Source organism: Hipposideros armiger, unplaced genomic scaffold (assembly GCF_001890085.2).
Source record: "Hipposideros armiger isolate ML-2016 unplaced genomic scaffold, ASM189008v1 scaffold_107, whole genome shotgun sequence".
In the NCBI taxonomy this organism is placed as follows: Eukaryota; Metazoa; Chordata; class Mammalia; order Chiroptera; family Hipposideridae; genus Hipposideros; species Hipposideros armiger.
Genome location: NW_017731457.1, coordinates 3,222,704 through 3,250,117, shown reverse-complemented (window position 1 = coordinate 3,250,117; position 27,414 = coordinate 3,222,704). Strand labels below are relative to the sequence as shown.

Sequence of the window (27,414 nt, the reverse complement as noted above, 5' to 3'; positions counted from 1 at the left end):
TTTGTGCATAGACCTGTGCTAGGCTCTGGAAATCCAGGAAGAAAAGGCTCAGGGGAGAGAAAAGCCACTGCAATTCAGTGTGATCACTGCTGTGACAGAAAGGACGTTAGTTAGCATGGGCACCTGTGCCAGTCAGGGTCTCTGCAGAAGACAGACAGCACACTCCAACTAGGGTAACTGGAGAGAGTTTAACATTGGGACTGTTTGCCTGCCATGGCGTGGCCTGGGAATAGGGAAACCATAAAGGGAATTAGGGGTCCCTAGTGAGCACTGGGCGGGCTCCACCACACCCAAGTTTGAAGGGGCCACGTTGAGAGGAGCTGAGGCCTTAGGCAGGGTTGAGAGATCCAGGGCAGCACCAGCAACCCCTGACCTTACCCTCCTCCCCCTGCCAGACTCATGGTAAACTCAGAAGCCAGAGGCCATGCCCCAGGGAGACAAGTGGGCTGGGAGAGGCTGGAGATGGGAATGGCAGGTCTCCATCTCAGTATTCCATCCAGCAAGAGCGATAGGACAGAATTGTCAAGGAAGCCTTTCTGAAGGGGGTGACATGTGATTTGAGGTAGGAGGATGAGTTAAGGTGAGGGGTTCCTAAAGCCCAAAGGATTGCGTTTTGTGGAAACACGAGGCCGGCAAGGCTCCTCTTCTGCAGGACCAGCCGCAAGTCCCAACTGGCTTCTCTGTAGGGGCAAAGTGGGCACCGTGGGTACCAGTGGGCTGGATTTCGTTCCGTTCAGACAGGGATCAGGCATTTCCTAAGTCAGAAATGGAGGGACGCTAACAAAAGGCAGCCTGAGGCCAAACACTGACTGTAAATGGCTCCCAGAGAAGTAATTCACAAAAAATGTAGAGAATGGACTAAGATAATCATTGCTACTTTCTTTTATGTTTGGAGGCGATTGCTTCAGGCTTGGAGATCCCATACAAAGCTTCCCCCTCCGCATTCTTCTCCCCTTTTATTTTCTGGGAAAGGTTTGTCACTCTACCATCTGCTTCAGCCCCAATCTCCATATAGTTTATTAGACTAAGCACCTTTTCGTTAGTACATATGAATATAAGCCCACCGGCAGCAAATCTTTTCACAAACGGTCTTAAAACATTTCAAAACAACTTACTTTCTGTCTTCAAAAGGAGGGGATTCTTAAATATTTGTTGACAGAAGGAGGTTGGGGAGGCATAGGGGAATGTGTGGGCTTTGGAGAAGACTAACCTGAGTATAGATCACGGGGTTCCACTACTCTCTCCCCATGTGACCTTGGAAAATCTCACTGACCTCTGTGTCTCGCTTTTCTCACCCATACAATGGGCATAATAGGCAAAGCATGGGTGGTTGTGAAGAATAATGCCAGGGTGTGTGCCGTACCTAGCACAGTGACAGCACCATAACAGTGGAAGCCATTCCAGGCACCCCCACAGTAAGGCTTTGGGGTGCTTTTCTGAAATTAGCAGGCCTTGGAGAAGACTGACCTTACTGACATCGTCGCTGCATGAGATTTAAAGAGCACATGTTGCCTCTGCCTCTCTGTTGCTGGGAGATGTCACTGAGTTGACCATCCCTCCACCCCCACTTTGGAAAGAAGCCTGCAGGTCGAAGGCACCGAGGCTGTTCCAAGACCCTGGTTTATTGTGTCCAGTCATCACCCTGCGTCAGCTGGGACAGCACGGGCTGACTGTGACCGGCCGGCAGCAGTGAAGTTTTCCATGTGTAGGCTTGAAGCAAAATGTAATTAGCCTTTATGTGCAGAACAAGGACCCATTGATGAATACAGCTGGTCTTTGTTTGGTCCTGTCATTGAGAGTGGGAGGTAAAAGTGTTCTTCTTCATGTTTATTAATGCAAGATTCCTTAGACAAATGGCAAGCACAGTTTAATATTTGTTGGAACATAGCAGGGTTTGCCAAAACAGTTGTTGTGTAAGAGGATTGCAGGGTTTCAGATTATAACTGTTTCTGGGTTAAATAAATGAATTATTTCTCTGCCTTTTTTTTTTTTTTTTTAGTTAAAAAAAAGTACCTCCTCTTAGATGGTCACCCTGTGTACAGATTTTACCCCTTCTCTTAGCAAATGAAGACTTAGCAGCCTAATTGACGTTAACTTGGAGATTCTAGCAAAGCAAAATGGTGTGGATTTGAATACCTAAATGGTTTCCTGGGGTGGCCTTGGAGGTGGACAGGCTGCTGTCGGCACACAGCGGTGGCTCAGAAAGGTCCTGCCGCTCACCCTGGCCCTGGTCTATGTGCCTGTCTTTCGCAGCTGTTCACTAGTGCTTGGGTTTGGGTTGAGCTGCACACTGCTGGGGGAATGCGGCTCTCCCAGCCAGGACACTGGTGTTCTGGGCAAAAGTGCAGGAATTCCCATTTCTGCACGAGTTAACGGCCACCTCTTTGCCCTGTCACCTAAAATCCTGGTTGCAAAAGGAGCTTCAGTTAACACATACAGTCAGTTTATTACATTCCTCTTAACTTGTGGGCTGAGGCTCTGAGCCGCCGATGAAAGAAAATATTGAATTGCACTGAAATATGCTACATTTTTTATAGCTAATGTTAGTCTTAGGAGAATTTGCACCTCCCAAACCATTCCTGCCAGTAAAATGTGTATTTCTTAAGGTCAGTCATGTTGTATTCCTTGCTGTATGCTTTTTAGAAAGAGCAACATTGTATATATATGTACTTACACATTACATGACAAGAGACATTAATGAGAAACTTCACTTGGGTTAATTTTACAGTATTTTCTTCATTTCAATTATATAACCAGTGTTTTATCACAAACTGCAGTATGCTCAGAGAAAGCTCTTCCAAGTGAGTTTGGCTTACGGCTCTGCTGAAATTGTTTAGGGGAGCCTGTACCCCACATTATGGGAATTCTATGTCCAGCAGTGGGGCACGAAGGACCTAAGACCTGATTTGAAAAAGTGACGAAACCAACAGCTCAAGATAGGCCTCTGGATGGGAAGTGCCGCAGTATGTGGGAGAATGGCGGTGGGACAGGTGCTTTCCGAGCCCACAGACCGCTCATGACCACAGCGGCCTGTAAAGCCCCTTTGTGGTGCTGCCTTCTTAAGAGAGCAGTGTTGCCTGAGGGAGCCTGACGGGGTGATAGGTTTTCCTGAAGGGTTTCAAGTCTCTGTCCCTCACCCATAAGCCCCACTGGACTTGCCCTAGCAGACTGATTTCTCTTTTATTTATCTCTTTACAGCTCCACATGAAAGACCCAGGAAACTGGGCCAGGTAGAGCCCAGGTGATGAAGCCTGAGACTCACACACTATGTTGATTACCTTGTTAGACCAATTTTGCTTTCCCCAATTGAATCTGAAAAGATCAACTTCAGTGTCCTGGAGTCTCTCTGCTGTACCTTTAAGAATGTAAAATTTCCTATTTCCTGTCTTTTTGATTAGTCATCAATTTCCAGTATGGGTTGCTGTAATTATCCTGGTTAGATTAACTTCCCTAAAAATAGCGAAACAGCTACTTTTATGATTTCCAGGGCATGGACTTGAATAAAAAATCTACTGTCCCTTAAACCTTAGAAAGAACTGAAGCTGACTTGGAGGGAACACTGATGACTTTTTTCCCCCTATATCTTATCTCCAAAAGAGTATGTGCACTTTGTGAAATTCCTGGGATTTGCCCTGTACAAGTATTGTGCTTCACACCTAAAATCCAGTGTCCGGTGAGCCCTAAAGAGCTTTCCTTCCCTGGTTTCTGCACTGACGGCAGCTGTTTCACCTTCTCTAAGCAGAGCAGCCCTGATCTGGGGTTTTCTCCAGTCCAGGGTGCCGCGCAGAAAGAAATGGGTGGCTTCCTGTTTTCAAGTCCAGGTAGAAATTCCTCTTGAGTGACAAGGATTCATCACTTGTTCCGTCAACCCCACACGGGTCTAGAAATTACATGGCATCAGTGAGAATCGGCAACATTTACTCCTCCTCCCTTCAGCTAACCTTACGAAAGGCCTGCGTTGAAATGACAGGCATTGTGTCAAGTGTGAGCGAGAGCTATACAGGGGGCGGGGCTGTTACAGATATGATAGGCATACAGACAGGCTCTGCGTGCAAAAACACATATACGCGTAGGTACAGCTGCCCTATATACGTGGGTATACTCGTAAACATATTTATCAATAGAGGGATAGCAATCATATTCATCCAGCACCCTCGGAGAGGGCAGTGTAGAGAAAAGCATTATTCCTATTCTGTCACCTGGGTTTGGTGAAAATTTTGCTTTTTTTTTAGAAATCCTCAAAAAGTTTTTCTGATTCACTATAAAGGTAAGTCTTGGGGAATTCACAGTTTGAAGCTCAAGGAAACGGGTAAGGAGACTATTGAGAGAAAACATCCACTTGGAGAAATCATAGCGCATCTAGTGATCTGTGAACTGGACTTAGAATGTGTGCCTCCTTGCTTCCCCGACTGGGGGAGATCAAGTAAGGTAGTGGGTATGTTCCTGCAAACTGCCTGGTGTTGACAAAGGAGGGCCCTTGTCTTATGCTCCAGGTACCATATGCTCAGCTATTGGTACCTCATCAAGTACCTCGTCAACTTTTGTTGACTTAATAAGTCAGCGTGTGGACAAGTGGATCCTGGGGTACAGCAGAGGTGAATGACCAATGAGGTCGTTTGCTCTCTAGGAGGGCAAACTAAGGAAGCTGTTGTCTTCTAAGAAGAAAACGGGAGCCATCAGAACCTTTAAAATGCTTCAGAAAGGAAGAATTATGATGGAGGCCCAGCCTGGAACATTCTTACCACCTTCCACCCCCAGTGAAATTCCTTCAGAAGCCGTGCATTGGTGACTCACTCCAGGGAGTCTGGCTGCTCTGAGGGCCGGGGCCACTCAGGTCACTGTGACACAGCACGTCTCCTCTTTGGCTTCCAGAGTGTCAGAGGAGAACTCGATTTGATGCACACTAACCAGTCAGGGCACTTTGGAAGGGATGCAGGACTGCTGGCAGAAGTGAGAATCTGTTCTTCCCACGGGATACCCCAAATCAGTGAAGACTGATTGCTTTTATATGACATTTATTATTTCTAATTAAAAATGTCATACATGTTTATTATACAAAATTTAGAAATTTCTAAAATGTTTTTTAAAATAGATCACTCATTATCTCACAACGCAGAGATAGCTTGTTACTATTTTGGCATATTTCCTTCCAGTATTTTTTCCATGTAGTGCTTTATTTATTTTGTGTGTGTGTGTTTAATTTTTTATTTTACAATTACAGTTGACACACAATATTAAAGTCGTACAACCTAGTGATTAGCCATTTATATAACTTACACAGTGATCACCCCATAAGTCTAGTACCTGTCTGACACCATACAAAGTTATTACAATATTATTGACTAGATAGTTTTTCTTTTATTTTTCACAAGCGGCATCACACTGATATGCAGCTTTCATTTCTAGGGTGTTTTTACTTGACATGTAACTATTTCTTTCGTGTCATGAACTATTCTTCAGAAACTGAATGCATACTGCTCCATATTCCATCCAATAGGTGTGTTGTAAGGGGGTTCCCCGTGGATTTCCTTGTTGTTTGGGAGCCTGATTTATTACACCACTATCCTCGCCTTACAGGTTTAAACTAGGAAGCTTCACACTTGCTCTTTAGTGTGTTCATATTCTGCCAGTGGCTATGGCATCTTTAGGTGGCTTCACTTTTGAAACATCCTTAGGCAAGAGCACTTGGACCCCAAAATTCTCAAAGGGGCCCCAGAAGCACTGGCTAAGGGCCCCATATAATGTTTTGTGACATTGTAGGCATGACAGCCTCCTCTGGTCAGTGCACAGTGAAAGGTGCAAGGCCTGGACCTTCCAGCTCTGTCACTAGTAGCAGCCTTGAAAAATCTCCTCCCTTGGCAGCAGCAGTGTCCTCGTTAGTAAAACAAGAGAATTGCACTAGATGACAGGCTGGGTCAGAGACCTCGTGCAGCCTATTTGTGGAAGGCGCCGTCCAGAATGGGGGGAGGGGCACATATATGTGGAGGGGACCCCAGGTCTCAGGGTCACTGCAGGGTTTGATTCCTAACTCCACGAGTGCAGTCACCTTGGGCAAGCACTCAGTTTCCTTACTCGGGCCTTAGTTTCCTCATAAGTGAAATGAAGTGATGCTGCACAGAGTGCCTGGCACAGGATCGACACTCACCCTTCATCTACGAGGCCCCCACTGCTGCTGTCGTCTGCAAGGCACCCAGCATCCTACCTGAGCCATTTAAAAAATGGTGTTCACTTCCCCCATTGTAAGGTCTGTTCCAGCCGTAAAGAATCCCATCGTTTTCCATGTTGAATTTGGGAAAACCAGTCCATCTGCATTGCAAGATCTACTCTCTATATTAGCATGCCACGGCTGTTAGAGTAAAGTGTACTGTTTGTGTCACATCTTCCCAGGGGACTCTGAATAGACAAATCTAACTAGTTCCCGTTTGGGTACTGCAAGCAAAAAGTTCAGAGCATGAACCATTGCAGAGCTATTAATGCCTTAATAAATATGTCCCCCCAAATCAACTGTGGAGCGTAGTAACCAGAGATGAGCTATCTTCTGAAATCTAACTGCCACGTGGGCCGGCCGAGTGGCGCGTTGGTTAAGAACTGGATTGGGACGTCAGAGGGCCCCGGTTCGGATCCCACATATAAGGGCCAGTGACACTGCCCTCTACAGCTAATATGCTGAACAACAGCTCAACCTGGAGCTGGGCTGCCGTGAGTCGCCGGCGATGGCGTAGGCTGCAGCCCCTGCTGCAGTGGGTTACCATGGGCTACCGTGTGTAGCCAGCAGCCAGCGTGAGTGGCCAGCAGCCGCAGTGAGCAGCTGTCGAGAAGCCGGCGACTGATCTGCCTCGCCTGGGAAGAGCGCAATGATGGTGCCAACTTGGGCCAGTGAAGCAATGTCCTCCACAACTAGACCGAAGACCAAAACGACAGCAACTTGTCTGTTCCCCTTCCCCCAATTCCCCAGCGCTGTTCCCATCCCCCAATTCCCCAATTTAAAAAAATAAATAAATAAAAATAAATGCCATGTGTGTACAGGACCCGTCTCCTAACGTTTTTCAGTGTGTGGTCTCCTCTAGCCACACTGCAGGGTGACTTGTAGAGTTGGGGAGAGATCTGACTCCATCTAGCTGGGCGAATTCTGGGCTCTGGGCTGGTGTAAAACAAATGAAGAGAGGTGTCAAACATCTGGGCACCGGCAAAGATAGCTAGGGTTCTCGTTCTGGGATATCATAAAAAACTTTTGAACCAGCCTTAAGAATGAGAAGTTTGCTGTAGGAAAGCTAGAGAGAGCTAGCTAATTGAACTCACTGATTCCCTTCATGGCTTGTTTGCCCTTTCATTCTCTTCCTGAAGTGCTGTTTGTTGAGGAATGTCTCCAATTGCCAGAGAGACGATGGGGTGTCTCATATTTCCCTACCAGCTCTCCTTCCAGCCAGAGCCAAGCTCTGAGGCAAGCCTGCAATATGAATTTTTAATGCAGAACTTTATGGCATCACTCTTGCAGCCCGGCTGCATTGCTCTCCTGAGCTTTCAGATTTAATGCTCGAATGAACAGAGCAAAGACTCGGGGCATTGAACATCAGTGAGAATTAACCCCCAAATGACTGCACGTGTGCCCTCTAATTTCCCTAAAGGTAAACCTAAAGGAGTTGGGGGAAAGAATTGTAATTAGGTACTGTTTGTACTAGTATCAAAATAGCCTGGAGCACAAAAACAACATATCCTTGAAATTTTATTGCATAACTTAAATTTTTACCTTTTCATTTATCTTTTTGTTTGACTATTTGCACAATGATACACTTCCGTGATCTTTCTATTCTTAAAAGAGCTGTACGATTTGTAGGATTTACAGGATATAAAGATTACTGGACACCCTCCATTTTCCATGGAAAGCCCAAATGGAGTTAGTAACCCAGAAGTTGTCATTGATAATGAGAAAAGGACAAGGTGTGTTAAGCAGTTATTTCTGTGTCTAGACATGGTTGATTGGGTTTTTTCCCCTCTGGAAGCTTTCTGTATTTCTCAAAATTAAGGCGAGGGGGGAGTTTAGAGAAAGATGTATATACAAATTGCTTGGGTTTAAATAAGTTAGAAAAGGATGGAGTCTTCAATAAGTGGTGCCACAGTAATTAGCTATCTTCGTAGAAAGTAATAGAGTGGGAGCTGAGCCTCATGCAAAATCAATTCTAGATGTTTTAATATTTAAATATTTGTTAAAAACCATAAAAACACTAGGAGAAATTTTATATGGATATATATAATGTCAGGGTAAGAAAAAAATCTTTCTTAGCATGATACTAAGGTGGAAATTACAAAGGGAAATTCACAGCTTTCTGATGATTGATTGATTGATAGATGGATGAATGGATAGATAGATAAACTGACAAAAATATTTGCATTGTATATGGCAAAAAGTGTGGGGGTGAGGAGGGGAGAAGGACAGAGAGACAAAGTGGTGAGAAAAAGTAACACCCCACTAGAGAAAGCTCTGTATTTTCAACTCCTTACTGGACAATTCTATTATAGGCATCTCAAACCCAAGTGAACCATTATCCCCCATAACTTCCTTCTTCCCTACAGACAGCTTCCCTTCTATTTTTTCCCTCCCCCATGGTCCTCCTTTACTCCAGAGACAGAGGGTCCTTCCTGACTCTTACTACCCCTCCTGTCTGATCCATATTAATCCCACCTCCTTGAGACATTCTGCCTCCCTAACTACTTTGTCTCCACTGCCACTACCATGATTTGGCTCTTTTCATCTCTTAGCCTTGATATTTCAGTGTCTTCCCAATGGACCTCCCTGCATCCTCCAAGTATCTGCTAAAAGTATCTCTCTAAAATATAAATCTGAACCTGTTAAAAATCTGTCCTCCTTAAAATCTTTCCATGGCTCTTTCTTGCTCCATTAAAAAATTATGGCAAACCACCCAAGACACTTCCTGATGCCGCTCTGCTTCCATAGCCTCATTTCATACCGAATCTCTCTCCCTGAGTCCTTCCTTACATCCCAGTTCACAGTTACCAGCCTTTTCTCACCAACAGGTCCCTGCCCGCCCCGCCCCATCTCCTCACCAAGAGCAACCTGCATGAGCCAGTGGTCTCCCACTTCATGAAGAGAATTCAGGGGGGTCATGAATTTGGACCCAGAAAATATACATCTTTATTTTCATTAAAGTCTGACTGTGATGTAACAGTTTCTTCTATTGCAAATGAATCAGCAAACCTGAATCAGAACAGACCTGTGATTTTGTTGCAAGTGGAAATCAGATATTTTCACATCACGTTACAATTGTTGCATACTCAAATACTGTTTATATTCATCGCAGCTTCAAATTGTCAGTATCGCTCTCAAACCCACCACTAGATTCATTGTTTGGTGCATCAATAAAGAGCATGTGTTCCTGTAGCACAGATTTGGGATTTTTTTAGTATTATAATAACCACACTTCACAGAATTGTTCCCTTATGTATTGAAAACATCCCTCTAGGAAGAGATCACCAGTCTGCTGGAAGGGACCATGGCACAAGAAGTTTGAGCATCACATTAGATTGGCAGCATCTTGCTGGCCGAGACTGGACCCTCCTAATTTTTTGCCCTAGCACTTCACATAGTGCTCACCACATTATATAGACTTTTTTTTTTTTTTTAAGATTTTTATTGGGGAATTGGGGATGGGAACAGCGCTGGGGAGTTGGGGGAAGGGGAACAGACAAGTTGCTGTCGTTTTGTTCTTCAGTCTATTTGTGGAGGACGTTGCTTCACTGGCCCAAGTTGGCACCATCATTGCGCTCTTCCCAGGCGAGGCAAGTTCAGTCGCCGGCATCTGGACGGCTGCTCACTGCGGCTGCTGGCCGCTCACGCTGGCTGCTGGCTACACATGGTAGCCCATGGCAACCCACTGCAGCAGGGGCTGCAGCCTACACCGTCACGGCGACTCACGACAGCCCAGCTCCAGGTTGAGCTGTTGTTCAGCATCTTAGCTGTGGAGGGCAGTGTCACTGGCCCTCATATGTGGGATCCAAACCGGGGCCCTCTGGCGTCCCAAGCCAGTTCTTAACCATCGCGCCACTCGGCCGGCTCTATATAGACTTTTAATAATAGCTTGTTTGTGTGGTTTTCATAAAACCCACTCTTCTGGGGATGAAACATTTGGGGCTGGAGCTGGGCAGGGGCAGGTACCTGTCCACTGCCCGTTGTGCCGAATAAACCCCTCCACCATGGACAGAGGACTCCTGCTTGTCCCGTTGGGGCTGCACCTCACACACCTAGACACCTGTGTGAAGCATCATGGGAATTTAGGCTTCAGCCCAGCGAAGCCCATTATGTTGAGCAGCATACGCCATTAGCATAACATGGGGCATGAATTTAAGTAAGCCACAGTAAAAGATCCTGCATCCGAAAATCTGTCGCTGATTTTGACAATGAATGGAAGGCATAAATGTACTTTCAGTCTAAGCTAAGGACCATTTCTCTCATAAAGATGGAGGCCATTCGCACATCCATCCATTCCTTCAGTAAGTACTGAGTGCCTGTTGTGTGTTTGGCACTGTTGCGGGCACTGGTGGTGCCTCAGTATCTCAGGGCCCAGTCTTTGCACTTGCTCACCTCATTCCCTAGGAGGTTCACTCCCTGCCACAACTTTAAATTCCATCTCTATGCTGATGGCTCCCACAGTTGTGCCTCTCCCCTCACCACCAGCTGTCCTTAGACATCTCAAGCGTCACCCAGACAAAACCAAACTTCTGCTCTTTCCCATCAAACCTGGCAAAACAGCAGCCAAAGTGAGCCCCCTCACATTGTAAGCTGGTAATGACAGTCCTCGCAGAACCCTGAAATGGCTCCCACTTATCTAGGGAGAAGGAGAGGGAAGAGAGAGACACAGAGAGACCTTACAAAGAGATGGGGAAAAGTACTACCCCAGTAGAGAAAGCTCTGTGTTTTCAGCTCCTTACTGGACAATTCTACCATAGGCGTCTCAGACCCAAGTGAACCATTATCCCCCATAACTTCCTTCTTCCTTACAGACAGCTTCCCTTCCAATTCTCTAGGAATCCAAGGCGGATCCGTGGTGGCCTGTAGACCGCTGTGCTCGGCCTCCTTTCCCACTTTGTTTCTTTCCCTATGACACACCCTATATTTCCTGACTCGCAGGTCTCTGTCTACCCACTAGACTCTAAGTTCCCTGAGTCTTATCTTGTTCACCACTGTATCCCCAGGGCCTAGAATAGGGTTAATAGAAAATGTTGGTTGAATGAATGAAAACAAAGTTCCTGCCTTCCTGGAGGCAATTGCTAAGCAAATACGCAGATTGCCACACAGTAAAAGTTCAGGTGTGTCAAATGCTGCCAAGAAAATTAAAGCAAGTTAAAAGAAGGGGGAGATGGGGGAGATGGGGGAGGAGGGTCAGGGGAAGAGAGTTGCTGCCTTAAATGGATGTTCAGGGAAAGCCACTTAATTGAAAATTAAATGTAAAAGCCTGTGGTAGGGCCTCCGTTTTGTATGGTTATTAAATCAAACCCATGTGTGCTTACTCTGCTATTTGTTTTATAATATGGGTATTTACTCATAGATTATTTTAAATGAGAGGGAACTTTGGACCCTCCCCTGTGTGAGAAGCCTCGTGCTGAAATGGAGAACTCCCCTAATTCATTTAGATCAGAAAATGTCGGCAGGGTAGGTCCAGATGGTCTCCTAGGAGGGCAAGGATATATGTGCCAGTGGGAAGCTAAGCACATCTGTGACTGTGGACACTTTAAAATGATCAGTTCTAGCTCCAGCCTCAACTCCAGAAGTTGCTCTCATCACACAGGTCAGTGATTCCTGAACTTGAGTCTTAATTGCTCGGAGCATTGGTTAAAAATGAGATCCCTGGGCCGCACCCTGACTCAGTGGGTCTGAAGTGGGGCCCAGGGCTCTGCAGCCCTCCACACGTGCGTGGGGTCTGGTGACCACACCTTGGAAAACTCTGGTGCAGTTTTTTGTTTGAGCACTGATTCTTGGTTTAAGGAAAGAGTTGTCCAAATATGGAGAAAAGGACAGCACTGTCCTTTTGGCTCTCCTGGAGCCCCCATCTCTGTCCCTGTGCTCAGACGGGCCTGTGCTCTCTAGGGCCACTGCATGTGTCAGACGTGCATATCTGATTATCTCACCTGCCGCACCAGATCGGGAGTTCCTCATGTCTGGGTCCCAGGGGTCTGTGACCGCATCCAGCACACAGCATGATGTTCGTCAGTGTTTGAATAATCCGTGAGTCAGGGTGTCAGAATGTGTGGACATCCCTCCACATCATCTGATGTCATTGCCTTTAGGACTCTCACAGCCATCATGTCCCACCCCTCCCCAAAAGGTCTAAAGAGCACAATTCTTGGAATGTTAGCATATATTAAGAGCCATATCTTGAGAGCCCCACCGTCCAAGTGCCTCCAAAGTTGTGTGAGGGGCTGGGCAGGGCAGGGCCCAGTGAAGACCGCTCAGGTCCTTCTGCTTCTGGTCTTCTAGAATTTACCTGAGCTTTGATTGCTAAGTTAGTCTGCCTTCATGTATTACTCTTCAAGAAATGAATGCAGAAGCTTCTTATATACTAGTATGGAAAGATCTTCAACTTATGTAATTAAGTGAAAAAAGCAAACCTTGTGTTTAGTGTGCTATGTCTGCTTGTAAGTGCAAAAATAAATCTCCAGAAGGAGATCCGGGGACAGGGAAGAGAGGCACTCTTTCCCTTTTCTGTACCCTTTTCTGAATTGTGAACATCAGGTTAAATTAGAACTTACTTAGTCCTTCTGTAGCCTTTACATTGATGAGTCTGACGTAACCGGGTTAGCCATCAGGACCCACCTCTTTTCAGGCAGTTTCCACAGAGGCTGTATGTACAATAGAATCACTCATATATATATATTGGGCTGTTGGAAAGGTCATGATGTATTTTTTCTATGTTTTTCGTTGCAAAAATGCGTCATGACTTTTCCGACAACCCAGTAGTTCGATGTCTCTAGCTCACAATCACCAGGGTTTTAAAAAAAAGCCCTTTTGAGCCATCTTTGTGAATGTGTGTATCTTTAAAGCAATTTAAAGAGGAGACTTTAGTTAAACATACTTCCAAGCCCCGTGGAGAGAAAGTAGAGTGCACAGGGGCCAAATTTGGGGCTTACCTGGCTCTGTTTTCCATTGAACAGCAGATCTTTGGGTGAGTGGCTTACCCTGTCCTGGCCTGGGTTTCGTGTTCTGTGACCGTGTCTGCCTGCCATGTGTTCCAGGGAGTCAGTAGGCATAAAGTGCTCAGTGGTGCCTATGGCAGGGTTCAGGCAGTGTTAGCAGCCACCATCACCACTAATACCTCCGATACCCTCCAGTCTGGCTCCCATTTGAAAGCTAGCGGCTACCATGAATGCAAGTGGACTTCCACTGAATCTGTCTCTGCTGTTCGCTATTAAATAATTAGCCATCTTCATAGGAAAAAAACAAAATTGAGAAGTGTTTTGTTACTACCACACTAGTGCTGTTATCAAGAACACACGTGTTTACTAATTCAGGTGCACACATCTGTGTGTACAAGTGTAAGTACATCACTGTTCTCACTGGACAAGCTCAGGGCAGTCAACTTTGTGTGCTATACTTGATTCTTTTGGCTTGACATGATTTCATACAGTTTTTATAATACCTGTTTAGCTGCTGAATTGTCATTTTGATGGCAAAATATTATTTTCTTCTCTTAAATTACAATTTATGTAACCATTCTTAATTTACGGGCATTTGGGTTATTTTGGTTTTTCATAATGATTTTTTGTTTAGAAAGATAATTCCTTAAAGCATTTTTCAGGAAGAGAGATCATTAGGGCAAAAGAGATGCTGTTTCGAGGCTCCTTAGTTGCTTGGCGGAGGGATGAACCCATTACAACAACAGCAGCAGGTGCTGGGGTCTCTCTCCCTGCCCCCACCCCAAATTTCAGATGTTAAACCCAGGGCCAGCTCCAGTCTGGCCTGGGGAACAAATTTGTCTCAGATCTCTGCCAAATCCAGAAAGTGAATCTTGAGCTGCTGTGACTTCTGCTGTTCTCTCTGCCGTGCTGGGTGGAACCTCATAGATTTTTAACTTGATACTTATTAGCACAAAACTCAGCCTTTTCTCATCTGCTTCTTTACTCTGTGTGTTTCCTGTGTTCTTTGAACATGGGTACAGTGGGATTTGAGTAGTAATTGTATCTGTGTTCTGGATTTTAACTACCCACTCACATTTATCATTACTTTTACTTTTCATGTGTGTTTTAGTGGTTTTCATTGTCCAGAAGTATTATATATATGTAATTAAACTATAATATATATATGATAGAGCCCATCAACCTTATCATTAATCATTTTTAATATGGTCTCAATAGTAGAAAATGGTCTTTCCTTCTGAATCCATTTTCTTACTACTTTTTTTATGATTTATTATATCTTTAACCTGTCTGGAATTTATTATAGCATATAAGGTAAGATATACATATGTCTATGTATTATTATTCTTTTTAATACCCAGTTTGCTCGGTAGTATTGATGATTCCTTCTTTTACTGTTTAACATTTGACAAATCAGATGTAAATAATTACATATCTCTCTGGATTTCTGTCTGAAATTTCATTCCGTTGATCTAACTGTTCATTTTAATTAGTACCATACTGTTTTGATACTATCTCATTGTTTTCTATTTTGATATCTTGTGCAACTAGTTTGCTGCTGTTGAGGGTTTTTGTTCATTTGTCTTAAAAAGAAAAAACTTTTAGTACTTTGGTCAGCCAATTTTTCTTTTTTTTAATATTTTTTTATTTTTCAATTACAACTGACATAACTGATTTTCCTTTATGCATCTTGTCATTTTATTAAGTTTTATAAGTCAACTTGGAAAATAATTTTTTTTTTATGCAACTGCAAATAAGAAATATTACCATTAGCTTTCTTTGCCACTTGTATTTTGTAATTCAGTTTTCTATAGCTGGAATTGATACCATGTTATTTTAATTCCGACATGTTTAATATTTGCATCCCTGTTATAGATGAGATAGATATTATATTTCATTTTCTGGATATTTATTAGTGATCTATGGGATTTTATTGCTTTCTTGTCTTTACCAGAAACATGGGGCTTGGCTGAATTCGTGGGTCATCTCTGTTCATTTGCTCACCTGAATGTTTTGGGTTTGATGAGCATGAGACCATCTTACCTACAAGTAGTGAATTTGGCCCTTTTGTGACAGCCAGAACATCTGATCCTCTTCTTTCATCCCTGTTTTTAAAAGAAGCATCTCTCTTATTTCTCTGTGAAGAAGAATAATGGTTTTAAGTGTCCTGTTCACGTTAATCAAGCGCTCTAGTCACTCCCCCCATTTAAATTCAGCTGCGGCCTGGTTTTCAGATTCCATGTCATTGGAACCCCTTAAATGTCATATTCTCCGAGCAGTGTAGTATGTTTTCTAGTAGGATTACACTTCTGTATATTCCATTTCTTTACATTTTTATATTACATATTTTATAGGGTTTTTTTTTTGCTTTAGGATTGAAGACAAGTTCAGGCTTGTAGTGCTTTATTTACTTACTGTGCCTTTGGGTATGACTTATTTCTCCGTAATGTTATTTTTCTACATATGACATTGTCTAGTGTGGCTGAAAGCCTTACCTTAGCCTTTTTAAAAATCTAGTCAGTCTTTGCCTTTGAAGTGTGTTTCTACTACATTTTGTTAGCTTTGGGGTTTTCTTCAAATACGCATTTTATTTTTTTTAGGTGAATTTGTCCTGCTTACATTTACTGACATAACTCTTCTCTTAACTTACATTTTTCTTCTTTGTTGATACTTTTTTCTTCTAATTCACAGTATCTCTGTCATAAACTTCCTGATCTATTTAAGGAAAATGGACCGAAAAGATTAATTGACTCTGCCTGTCCTGATTCTCCAGTCCAGCCCTGCCCTGTCTCCTCTCATTACTGAAATTCACTGTCAGATGCACAACCATTGAGCCCTTCTGACACCTTCAAAAGAAACCATGTATTTATTTTAAATTCTCTCACCGCACTGTACTGTTATTACATTATATGTCAAGCACAGCAGCGAATTACACTTCCCTACGTTATTAACCTTGGCACTTCCCTCTGCAATGAGATGCAATCCTTTATAAAATGCTCTGAACCTACAAATTCCCACTGGTGCGTTCTTTAAAGTTATTTGGATTTTTCAACCATTTTCCACTGCCTTCACAAAGCAGCTACTACTGTTTAGCAGGATTATCAACGAGTGACGAGTCCTTTATTCCCTAGCATATGGTAAACATTTTTCACAAAGTTGAGGTATAGACATTCTTGTCGTCACATTGTTTAACTTTTACTAAACTCAGACATGTATCACCTGGGTAACCGGGGTCCTTCTCTAAGGGTTAAACCTGGGAGCACCTCCTCTGTACTTTGAAAAGTGACTGAGTCCCATTTTTTGTCCAGAATGACACTGACATTATATATCAATAATCACAAGCCTCGCTGAGCTATAAGGCAGTTAGTTATCTGCTCTATGTGTCTTCTTGATGAAGAGGCCTCAAGATCGTATCAGCTGACATTTTCCAACCATGAACATATGAAAGAGAGTTTGGCTTGTTCAACAAGTAAATTGAATTCTTCCAAAATGAATTCTGTAATAAAACTGGAAAGGTGGTTTGTTTGTTTGTTTGTTTAACTTAAACTTTTCATCACACCTACTTCTAAAAAATATTCAAGGTGACTTTAACACAAGACACAGAATCAGTAAGGCTACTAGAGTTGGAGCCCAGGAGTTCAAGGGTAGAGCTCCATGAGGACGATACTTTTAAGGCTTGGATTTGCATAAAAAGTTCAGCTACTTCATAACCTGATGTGACTAAGACATTCCATGCGTAGGATTTTTAAAGCGTGCAGTATTGCTGTGATGCCCTGATGTATTGTAGTTTGCTTGACTGCGAAGGAAAACTTTATGTTGCAATTAACCTTTCTATTTTTTTCCCTATGTCTGAGGATTGTGAACTTCCTTTGTGGTATTTTAGTGATTAGACAGGATGGAGGGTGTTCTTAAAGATTCATGGCCAAGTCCGATGATGTCAGCATGAAGGGAAGGGACGGTCTTCATGGGGCCAGCAAGTCTGGCCCCGTCTGAGTTATTTGTCTAACACTTCACAAGTAGAATAGGAACCGCTGAATTATTCATTTTCAAGTTGCCCTAAAAAAGGCACTTGCTGCGAAATGCAGACGTTTGGTGCCAGTAAGAGGAAGAGGAAGGATGCCATCTTTCCTTTGAATGTGCTGCCGCCTTCACTGCCTGGTTCTCCAGTGACACTTCCCAGTCCTGCAGGGTGAAGAAAACCACAGCCTGACTTAAGTGTAGGGCAGTTGGGGCTGGGGGGTTGTGGCCTCCGGAGCCACAGGTGAGCTGAGCATTTAATTTGCTGAAGAAGGACCAGGTGAAGAGCAAGGTTTAGAAGGAGCGTTAGGTTTAAGGGGCTGTGTGGTCGGAAGGCGCTGGTGTGGGTGTGTTGGGAGGAGAACAGCCTGAGCCTCCAGACAGGGGCCCAGGGCTCAGGAAGTCGGCCTTGGCCTTGGGCTTGGAGGTAAGGACAGGGGAGAAGGGGAGCTGAGAGGAATCACTGGTATGCAGTGGGAGAGCTTTTTTTATTCTTGGTTTTAGCTTCTCTGCCACCAAACCTTTTCTTAACAGTTCCTACCAAGTAGTACTTAGGGGAGGAAGGGGGTAATTAGAACCCCTTACATTTGGGAAGAAAAAGCAGCGTTCTTACCCTAGAGCAGCTGCTCACTGTGGCCCTGAGCTCCTTTGTCACCATTCCACCCTGGGCCTCAGTTTCCCCGCCTGTAACACCTGAGCAGCTTCTCCTGCACGTCTGCGGTTCCTGCCAGCGGCACCTCCTCTGCATGCTACAGGAGAAGGAAGTGCGATGCCCGGAATTGGATCAGTGCTCTGAGCAGCTTGGTCAGCACCTGTTGGCTGTGGGCAGGGTGTTCTCAGGGTAAAGCGAACGGGGAGGGAAACAGCCAGAAAGGCGCTTCCAAGAGAGCAGACACTCAAATGGAGCAAGTGCTGCCCCAGCCCCTGCATAGACGTGCTGACCAATTTTACACTAACTACGCGAAGGAGACTTTACAAATATATATTTATAGATGGCAGAACAGCCCTTCCAAAACATTTTTTTTTAAATCCCAAATTAAAGAAGGAGCAACCTGGGTCCACAGTCCAGCTGGTGGTATTCTCGGCCGAAGATTGCTGGAACAGCCTGCAAGCTCCCAGGGGACAGAGGCGCCTGGTGAAAGGTGGGTGGGGGAGCCTCGGTTTCCTCCATTGCCCACATGGGGCAGCTCCTGAGAGCCCCTTTCCTGGTAGGACGAAGGATGGGACTTGGGTGTCCCCTCCAAGAATCCTTTTTCTCCCCACTCTCGGTTCTCAACAGTCTTTTTCTATATCAAAGAAAATATCTATATATGAGTTTTCAGACACATACTTCTTACTGAGAGTTTCTTTTCATGCAGGCTTTTTTTCTCCCCTTTGATGAGTGAAGAAATTGACATTCTGAGAGGTTAACTGTCTTGACCAAGTGCTGAGTCTCAGGCAGAGCTGGACTTGCAGCAAGGCACGGCCGTCTGTAACCTGTGTTCCTCCCCCGGGGCCTCACTGCAGCCTCCTCCCAGTGATTCCGTGCTCATCTCTCATTTCTGTACAAACGGAGTATGGCAGTCAACATCAGTACAGACTCGACAGTTGACAAGTGGTGGAGGGATGCAAAACTATGATGATGGTCTTTGCTTTCTTATCACCTTATCCTTTTTTTGTTCACTGTTCATTATGTTAAGTTTCCAACGTACAACAGAGGACAGACCCCTAGATGTTTCGGGTACAGTTCCTGCCACCCTGTTCATGGCCGATGCTGTCTTACCTGTCCCCACCCCCAATTTGATCTTGAAACTGCTTCCAGAATCCTTTCATTCTACCTCTGAATATTTTAGCATGTAGATCCTCATAATAAGGACTCTTTTTTTTTTCATATAGGTACAATACTATTATCACATCAAACAATGATTTCTTAATATCATTGATACTTAAATTTATAGCTACTCTTAAACACTATAAATGGTTTTATTTTATAAATTTGTTTGAATCATGATCCAAATAAGATCCACACAGTGCAGTTGGTTGGTATGCCTTTAAGTTTCATTCAATTTATAGATTCTTCTCCATCTCTTTTTCTTTTCTTTGCAATTTATTTGTGCGAGAACCGACTTATTTGTCCTGAAGCGTTTCCCATAGCCTGAGTGTTGCCGACAGCATCCCCAGGTGTGATTGAGCGTGTTCTTATCTCCTCTGTAATCCCTGGAAGTTTGTAGTTGAATCTAGAGGCTTGTTCAGATTCAGGCTGGAAACTTTTGGCAAAGGCCACTTCATGGGTGGTTGTGGTTCTCTTCTAATAGTCTCAGGTATTGAAAATGAGCTGTGACCAGAAGAGAAAGCTCTTGATTTTCACATGCAGCAGTAATAATGAACGTGTGCTTGGGGTCTTTGTGGCTTATGAAGTCCTTTTCCACTCCATCAGTGTTCTTATGTTATCCCCATGCTAAATTCTTTGAGAAAGGCTGTATTATTCTTCCTGTGCCAATCAATGGCTGTCGAGCTCCAAGGCCTGTTCAAGGTCAAATGACTAAGGTAGTGGGGAAGAACTCAGGTCCCGTTTGCTGAGCCAGCCGTACTCTTGACCACAGTTTCCCTGAGTTCATCTCCAGTCACTCCTTCCTACTTGTGAGCCCATGGGACGTGATTTAAGGAAAGAATTGGATTTTCACACCCAACCCACTCCCCATTGTTTATAGAGCAACAGTGTTAGAACTCGCCAAGAGCATCTAAAGATTAATCCAGATGCTTACCCCAAGAGGCTTAGGATGGTCTCAGTAGCAGAAGCAGAATGAATTATGCAACCTCGTAGCCTAATTCTGCAGCCACAACTGTCCCTGCCTAGAAAAGACAGAAGCCTGAGTGATGGTCACAGGCTGCTTCTGATCAGACTGAGGGTCATACTCTTCTGGTGAGTGGCCAACTCCTGGAGCCGCCTGTTGGTTTGGCAGAGGTGGAAAGCTAACCTCACGTGGGCTGTAGCAGGCCACTTGCTTGTCAGCTAGACTCCTATTAAACTAAAGGACGGTTTATTTAAATCATTTCTTATAAACAAGTCAGCTAAATAGTGCAGCAAGAAGGAAAATTTTCTTCCCATTCGAGATTAAAAAGATGAAGCTTAACAAAAATTGATTTTAATTGTTCTTGTTGTATCATTTAAATTTAATATGATGGTCTAAAAATGAACAAATTGTGGTTAATTTCTGAGCAGGCAGAGGTGACATTCTGGCCATTGAACTATCTCTCGTCGGTCTCAATTCCAACAAGAATAAAAGTCACAATTTCCGGAAAGTTATCCTTAGGGGTCAGACTCTCCCAGTGTTTCTCTACCCAGGCCATGGATTTGACCAGGGAGGGGTGGGGCCACTCAGGAGTGACATGTTTGATGAAAGGATGCCAGGCAGCTTCACTTCTGCCCTCCATTCCTGCCAAAGCAGAAGTGACTTATCCCTGCTGGAATATGAAAGATAGGGCTGGTCATACAGAGGAAGGTTATCAAGAAAACCTTTCCTCAAATAACACTTTCTCCTTCTCTCCTTCCTACTTCACTCCCAATCGGAGTTTGCTGAGACCCAGTTTGTGCCCAGCTCGGTGCTGGGCACGAGGGTACACGGTGAGCCAAGCCAACTGCCCTACCCTCCAGGAGCTCACAGTCCGTGGACAAAAGGGAGCCTAACTGGGTCTTTACGTACTTTTTTCCCAAGGAAAGTGTTGCCCTCTTTTTCAAAGGCTGTGAAAAGTAAATTATTTCCCCTTTGCAAAAATGACTTAGAGACTCTTTCCTTAAAAGTCATATCTACAATTTGGGAAGATAGCCTTGCACTTTCTGCTTGTTAGAAACCCAACCAGTGAATTGTCGCCTGTCCGGGGCAGAGTGGACTTCAAGTAGCACAGATGTTAGTTTGCATATTTCTCAACCAGTATTTAATGAGCACCTGCTGTGTTCTCTGGGATTAGAGCAGTGAATCAATATATGAACAAGATGCTCTGAGACAGGAATAATAAGTGCAATAAAAATAAAACGAGTGGACTTTGGAGAGGGGGCTACCAGGAGACCTTTCGGAAAATGGCCGCTAGACCTGAGACCTGGGTGGTGACAGCAGCTGCCTGTGGAGACCTCAGCAGAGAGGCAGCCATGGGGACAAGCATGGTGGTTTCAGGGAACAGAGTAGGACTAAAGAAACAGAGTGTTGATTGAGCTGCAAAAGGAAATTTACATGGGATGCATGTCACTAATAGCCTGTAAAAAACACATCTGTGAGAAACAAAATAAACCCCAGCACAATGGCACTAATGAGGAAGCAGCTCTGCACTTAGGCCCCTTTGTGTGGAAGCCTAGGTTGTTTGATGAGTGGGAAATAAAGCTGGATGAGGAGCTGAGGTGTTTACGGGAGGTCTTTCTGTAATCGGCTGTTGACCCTCTCTGCCTTTCTGCAGGATCCAGGCCCATAGTGGGAATGAGAGGATCCTGACCCAAAAGACACTGTGGTCTAACTGGGAGGGAGGGAGCCCACAGGAGCTCCTAGGATCCACCAAGTCATCTAAGGCAGACTGGATTTGGACACTAACCCCACGGGGATGCTGGGGAGAGAAGGACCAGTCCAGGCTGAAGAGGCCGCAGACCTCATGGGAGAGGAAGTGTTGAGAGATGCAGGCCGGGAGTGACAGAGGGAGGTGTCCTAGGGGACCTTTGCATGGGTATAGACACCGCAGGGCTCACCTGCAGGTGAGGGCATTTTAGACTGTCAGGTGGGATACAGGTTCAAGTTTTTTAAGAGGAATATTGTCAAATCTGTGATAACTCATTTTGCAGAGAGGACATGCTTTAAAGGTATTTTTTATGACTTCATCTGACAAAGATAAGACAAAGGAAAGGCCAGTCTCACATATAAATATTTATGAAAAAATACTAAACAAAATATTAGCAAATAGAATTCAAGAGCACATTAAATATGTACTATACCACAACCAAACGGGGCAAATAACTGTTCAGTGTAATTTACCATTTTAGCGGGTCAGAGGAGAAAAACCATTTAATTAGCTCCATAAATGCTTAAAAGGTACTTAATGAAATCAATATCCATCTTTTATTGAAAAGTCTTAATAAAATAGGAACAGTTGGATATTTCATTAACAAAATAAAAACATATATTTAAAGTCCAAAATCAGGAACCTGCTTAACGGTGAAACTTGGGCTGCATCGCCCTTGAAGTCAGACACTGGACAGGATCCTGCCTGCCACCTTCACTCCGTGATGAGGTTCTGCTGTCATCCAAGAGAAAGAAATAGGATGACGCACAAAGGGGGCAGGAAGAGGCTACCTGTCATTATGTGCAGATGAGGGCACAGGTGCCATGAAAGCCCCAGAGAGCAACCGCAAAGCTGTCGCTGAAATGAACAGGCACCCACCGCGGTGTGCTTTCCTTCTCTGTTCAGGAGGTTGTTCCTCCCTCTGCCCAGCAGACTCATCTTCATCCTTGTGTTTGCAAAGCCCTTTGTTCCTCATTCTGGGCTGTCACTATACCGAAATTACTTGGGTCTCTTCACCGCCCTCCGCCCACCACTGAGAAGGCAGTAGCAGGGTCCCTGCCCCCTTTACATCCGGTGCTATTTGTGCACTGCCAACTCCACCTGGGACATTTGTTTTCCCACCACCTGTGGCACGTAGTAGGTGCTTAGTAGGCATTATTGAGCAGAGACTGCCCCCCACCCTCGTGCCAGCCTGCGACCCACACCCATTAGGGCGGGCCAGTACCCGTTTGAGAAGAGGGCACAGTGCCACCTCCCCCTGGTACAGTCCTGCCCTGGCTCTTACATGGGGCTACAGACCAGCCTTCCCTCGCGGTGAGATCAGGCTTCTGCACTGTGCCCAGTTCCTCATCCCTGTGCCTGTTTGGAGGTAGGGGGAGGTACCTCACCTGAGGACCCCCGACCCCCATTTAAGGGAATTCCAGACCCGTAGCCAAGCACCTCCCTCAGCATCTGGCCATCTCTGTTTCCTACCTGCTCCTTCCGATGCCGGCCCAGTAGTCCCACTTCTGTGTCTCCTCCACCTCCTCGTGCTGAGAGAGCCTGGCCTGGTGTCCGAGTTGTCAGGAAAGCCACCCTCCTTCCTAACAGTGGAGGCAATCAAACGCAGCATCCAGGTAGAGGGGGGAGTTTTCACTTTATTAAGCAGACTGAAGCTTTTTTTTTTTTTAAAGCAGAGAGAATTAATCTTTAGCTATTTCTTCTTTTGATACCCTAGAGCTTTGCAATCTAGTATTGAGATTGTTGGCTTCTGACTTGGGTCCAAGAAGACACACTGATCTTTGAAGGCTGCCACAGATGCTTCTTCTTTCACTGCTTGTAGATATAGTTTGTTTGAACAGCTCCTGGTGGCAGCATGAGTGTTTGGGTATTGAAATATGCACCAGCCTTGCCCTGTTGCCATCCCTTAGCACTCAGGAGGCTAGTGTCAGAGTAAACACAGGGTTTCTAGTGTGGATATAATTTCCCTTCCATCGACCTTGACCAAGTCTTTTTAAGTTCTTCCTAAAAATTGTGTGCTAATGCAGAGAATACCCTCAAATGATCTGTAGGGAACCGACTGAATGAACTCCATATTCTAGGCCACGCTGAAATTATCCGCTGTTAGAAGTTGGAGCAGGGCTTAATGCAGTATTGCAGGTTAATAGATCAGCGAGAGCTGTTTTGTCAACTCGTAAAAAGGTGAGAGAACTAGATTTTTATAATAAATGGTTTTGCTGAGCAAACAATACGTGTGGTTATTACGGACTTTGGGAAATAAATGATTTTAGTCTAATGTTAGGCCCCAGATCCTGATGTGGTTGTTGAGCCTTCAAAATGAAAAGAATGAAAAACCTTCAGAATGTTGTTGACGCTCAGGCCATGAAAGCACATGTCATTTCACTCATTACTGCACTTTTCAGATAACATTTATAGTCGTAGTATTAACCTCTGGGTGTTTTCATATTACTTATTGTGGGCAGTTTGTCTGGGAGAATTAATTTGTTGAGCGGGCGGGGGCAGCAGTTTGGAGAGAAGTGGATGGAACAGACTCAGTGGCAGACGTGCTCTAAGGACGGTCAAAGACCTTGCCATCTTGGTCCTGGTCCGCAGGTGCCAGTGGCTGTACTTCACATCTTCAGAAGCCCTGGTCACATGTAAATGCCTTTCTAGTTATATTTTTGACCTTTTAAAAAGTGTGCCCCTTGAAAAAAGAATCACAAGACTGCAGACTTTGAAATAATAATCTGAATTTTTCCTTGCCCGCTGTGTCCCTGGTTCTTCTGAGGTTTCTGGTCCTTTCTGTGAATGGGAACTGCAGCCCCTCTGGGCCCTGCTGGCATTGGGATACCTGGTGTTGAATAGCCCTGCTCTTTACCAGCAGAGCTCAGCGTTGTCATTGTTTTTAAAAGCTTTGGAAATATGAGAGTTGTTCTCATAATGAAAGGTAGGCACAGTAGTTGTTATCACATTCAATATTTTGGTCAGTTTAACGGTTGCTTAGTAACCCAAGTTAAACCAACCGCAAGATGGAAAAACTTGAAATTCATTTCCAGGGATTGCCTCACACTGTCGAGAAGGCACCTTCCTGTTTAATTGTGACTAATTCTTTATAAGTGACTTGAAACCTTTTGGAAATGATGCACAGTTTTCTAGATATTAGGTATATTAATGAGCATCCAAAACCATTCACTATCTGAGGAGGCTCTTAAGTCCACCCAGGTCCCCTAAATCTGGCAGGACTGGGACATTACTCCCCAGCCTCACAGGTCCCAGCCTTGCTGATCCAGCCTCTAGGGGAAGGCAGGCCCCTGGCAACCCCTGTCAGTCTAGCCTTGACTTGTGTCTGACGCTATACCATCCCCTTGGCCAAAGGCAAGAGGAGTGGATAAAAACAGGTGCGGGTGGGCCAGCAGCCCCCAGGCTGCCACACCTCTACCCCTTCTCTCTACACCCCCAGTCTGGGGACTCCCGAAGAATTAAAGATGAAGTTCTGATCAGAGGGTCCTCCTGGTGGAGTTGTCAGCAACTCCTCTGGGGCCTGGGCCCTGCCCCCGCCCCCTTTCCTTCACTCAGCAGAATACATTGAACGCCTGCTGTGTGCCTTACTTTTTCAATTCATCCTGAGAGACATACAGCAAGACCTGCCTCTCTGTGCTCCCCCAAATACACTGCCAGAAAGAGTAGCTGGTACACCCCCCCCCGAAGGAAAAACAGCTAGACCCCCGAAGAGAACTCTCTGGGAATCAGACCCCCAGACCCAACAATGTATGTGAACAATGTATGCAAACCAGATGGATGGGCCACGAGTACAAAATAACCATGAGAAACGTACTCAAGGAAACAAGGAAAGTTAGTAGCAGCGTAAAGCAAAAGCAAGGATACTTTTTAAAAGAAGGAGGCAGAAGTAACAGGTATGAAGAACAGAATAGCTAAATAGGAGCAAAGAGAACAGATAACATTACAGGATGAGTACAGCTACAGTTGAGCCAAACTGAGGAACCACCCAGAAGGCAGCAAGAAAGGATGAAGCAAGGTTGAATGATGTGGAGGACGGAAGTAGATGTTCCAGCAATATCCAAATAATAGAAGTCCCAAGCAGAGCAGAAGAAGTACTTAAATGACGAAGATAAATTAGCCAGAATGAAAGGAAAATTGGAGGGCTCAGTGAGGACCCAGCAGGAGAGATTAGGAAACACCCTCACCAAGACACGTGCTTAGGACCTCTGCTCACTCAGCCAGGCCACTTCCCACCCACAGCCAGGCTCTGCAGCCAAGAGCTCCCCTGATCTGCTCAAGGAGAAGTGAGACGTGGCTTATAAATCTTGTTTCGGGTACTCAGCAGCTAAGCATTTCCGTCCTTCTCTTGTAAATAATGCAGCCCTGGCAGGAGCCACCAGGTCCCCTCCCCGGAGGCCCTGCCCAGGTGTCAGAAACATTCATGGAAGGAATGAATGATGCCGTTAGCCAGGGAAGTCTGCTGTGTATATCTGGACTTTGTAAATACATATCAATAACTGATTAAAGTTCAAAACTGTTTAAACGTTGTGGTTTGCCTTAAGGAAAGTTTGTTCACTGTTTATTTCATCTTGTGCCCAGCGAAGCTTGCACTGCAGCACGTTGTGAAGGTAGCAGCTTTCTGTACTGTCGGGTATTCTTTTCTGTCATCTTTCAGACCCTTAACATACTTCATTATTTTCTTACCCTTTGTTGTCATTAGAGTATCTTCTTTGGTGCAGCAGTTTTTCTATGCAATCTTGGAGGTTCCCATTTCAGATGATGCGGTGAGATGTTTCGTAATTTAAGCCGTCCCTGGCCCACCCCCTTGCACCCAGCATTTCTCTGCAGAGGCCCAGTTGGGGTGTTTGTCTTCCAGAGACTCTGCTTTCTTCACAAAGTCATCCTAAAAATAGCTTCATTTAACTAGGCCATTTTATGAGTTGTTTCGGACTTTTCTCATACCAATCTGAAAGCAGGATACTATTTCAAACAGATACAATGAGCCTTGAACCTGATCACAAGGCATCTGTTACCCACTCGGGCTGCTGGGAATTGATAAGATTGCCTCAAATCGCAGTGTGTGTCTAAAGGCTAGAAAAGCCTGGGGCGCAGCAAATAGCAAAAACCTACGAGCTAGGGCCTGAGTATAGTTTGTCCAGCTCTCGATATTAAGGGTAGTTGGTTAGGACCAGAGAAGCAGGTTTTAGGGACAGAAGAACCCTCCAGTCTGGCCTATCCGGGTACCCCAGGCTGGCCCCTTGCTGGCAAGACAGGCTGCATTCAGGACTCTGGCCTCCAGCCCAACGCCAAGCATCGGGGATGAGGGCAAAGAAGACACACAGAAGGGAGGGGGACAGTCTGGTTTGTGCTACTCCCTGAGATTGAGCTACTGGGAAGGCTGGGTGAGGGGGCCATAGTAGGAGATGAGGTTTCAGGAGTAGAGGATGATCTCTGCAGGCAGCACACACAGGTCGAGGCTATTTAGCAGCCCACAGTGGTGGGAGTTGTCAGAGCACAGGGCCAAGGGGATGGGTAGTGGGCCAAGTTGGGAGGTGTCAGGAGCCGCCCTGTAGAAGAGCCAAGTGTACAGCCCTGAGGGGTGGGACTGAGTCCTGTAAACAGCAGAGCCCAAGTTCACGTGGAGTGTGAAATCAGAGGGCCCCAGCAGGAGTGGGCCCTGAACCCCATAGTGGATTTGTGGCTATACCATTCCATTCCACCTTCCATGGGCATGCTAAACCTTCCTCGGCT

At 45.0% G+C, this 27,414-nt stretch overlaps 1 protein-coding gene across 8 annotated transcripts in view; it reads left to right on the top strand.

Moving 5' to 3' along the window:
• The window catches only part of CUX1 (cut like homeobox 1), a 376,257-nt gene that overhangs the window by 236,528 nt on the left and 112,315 nt on the right, over positions 1-27,414 (top strand). The window lies entirely within an intron of this gene.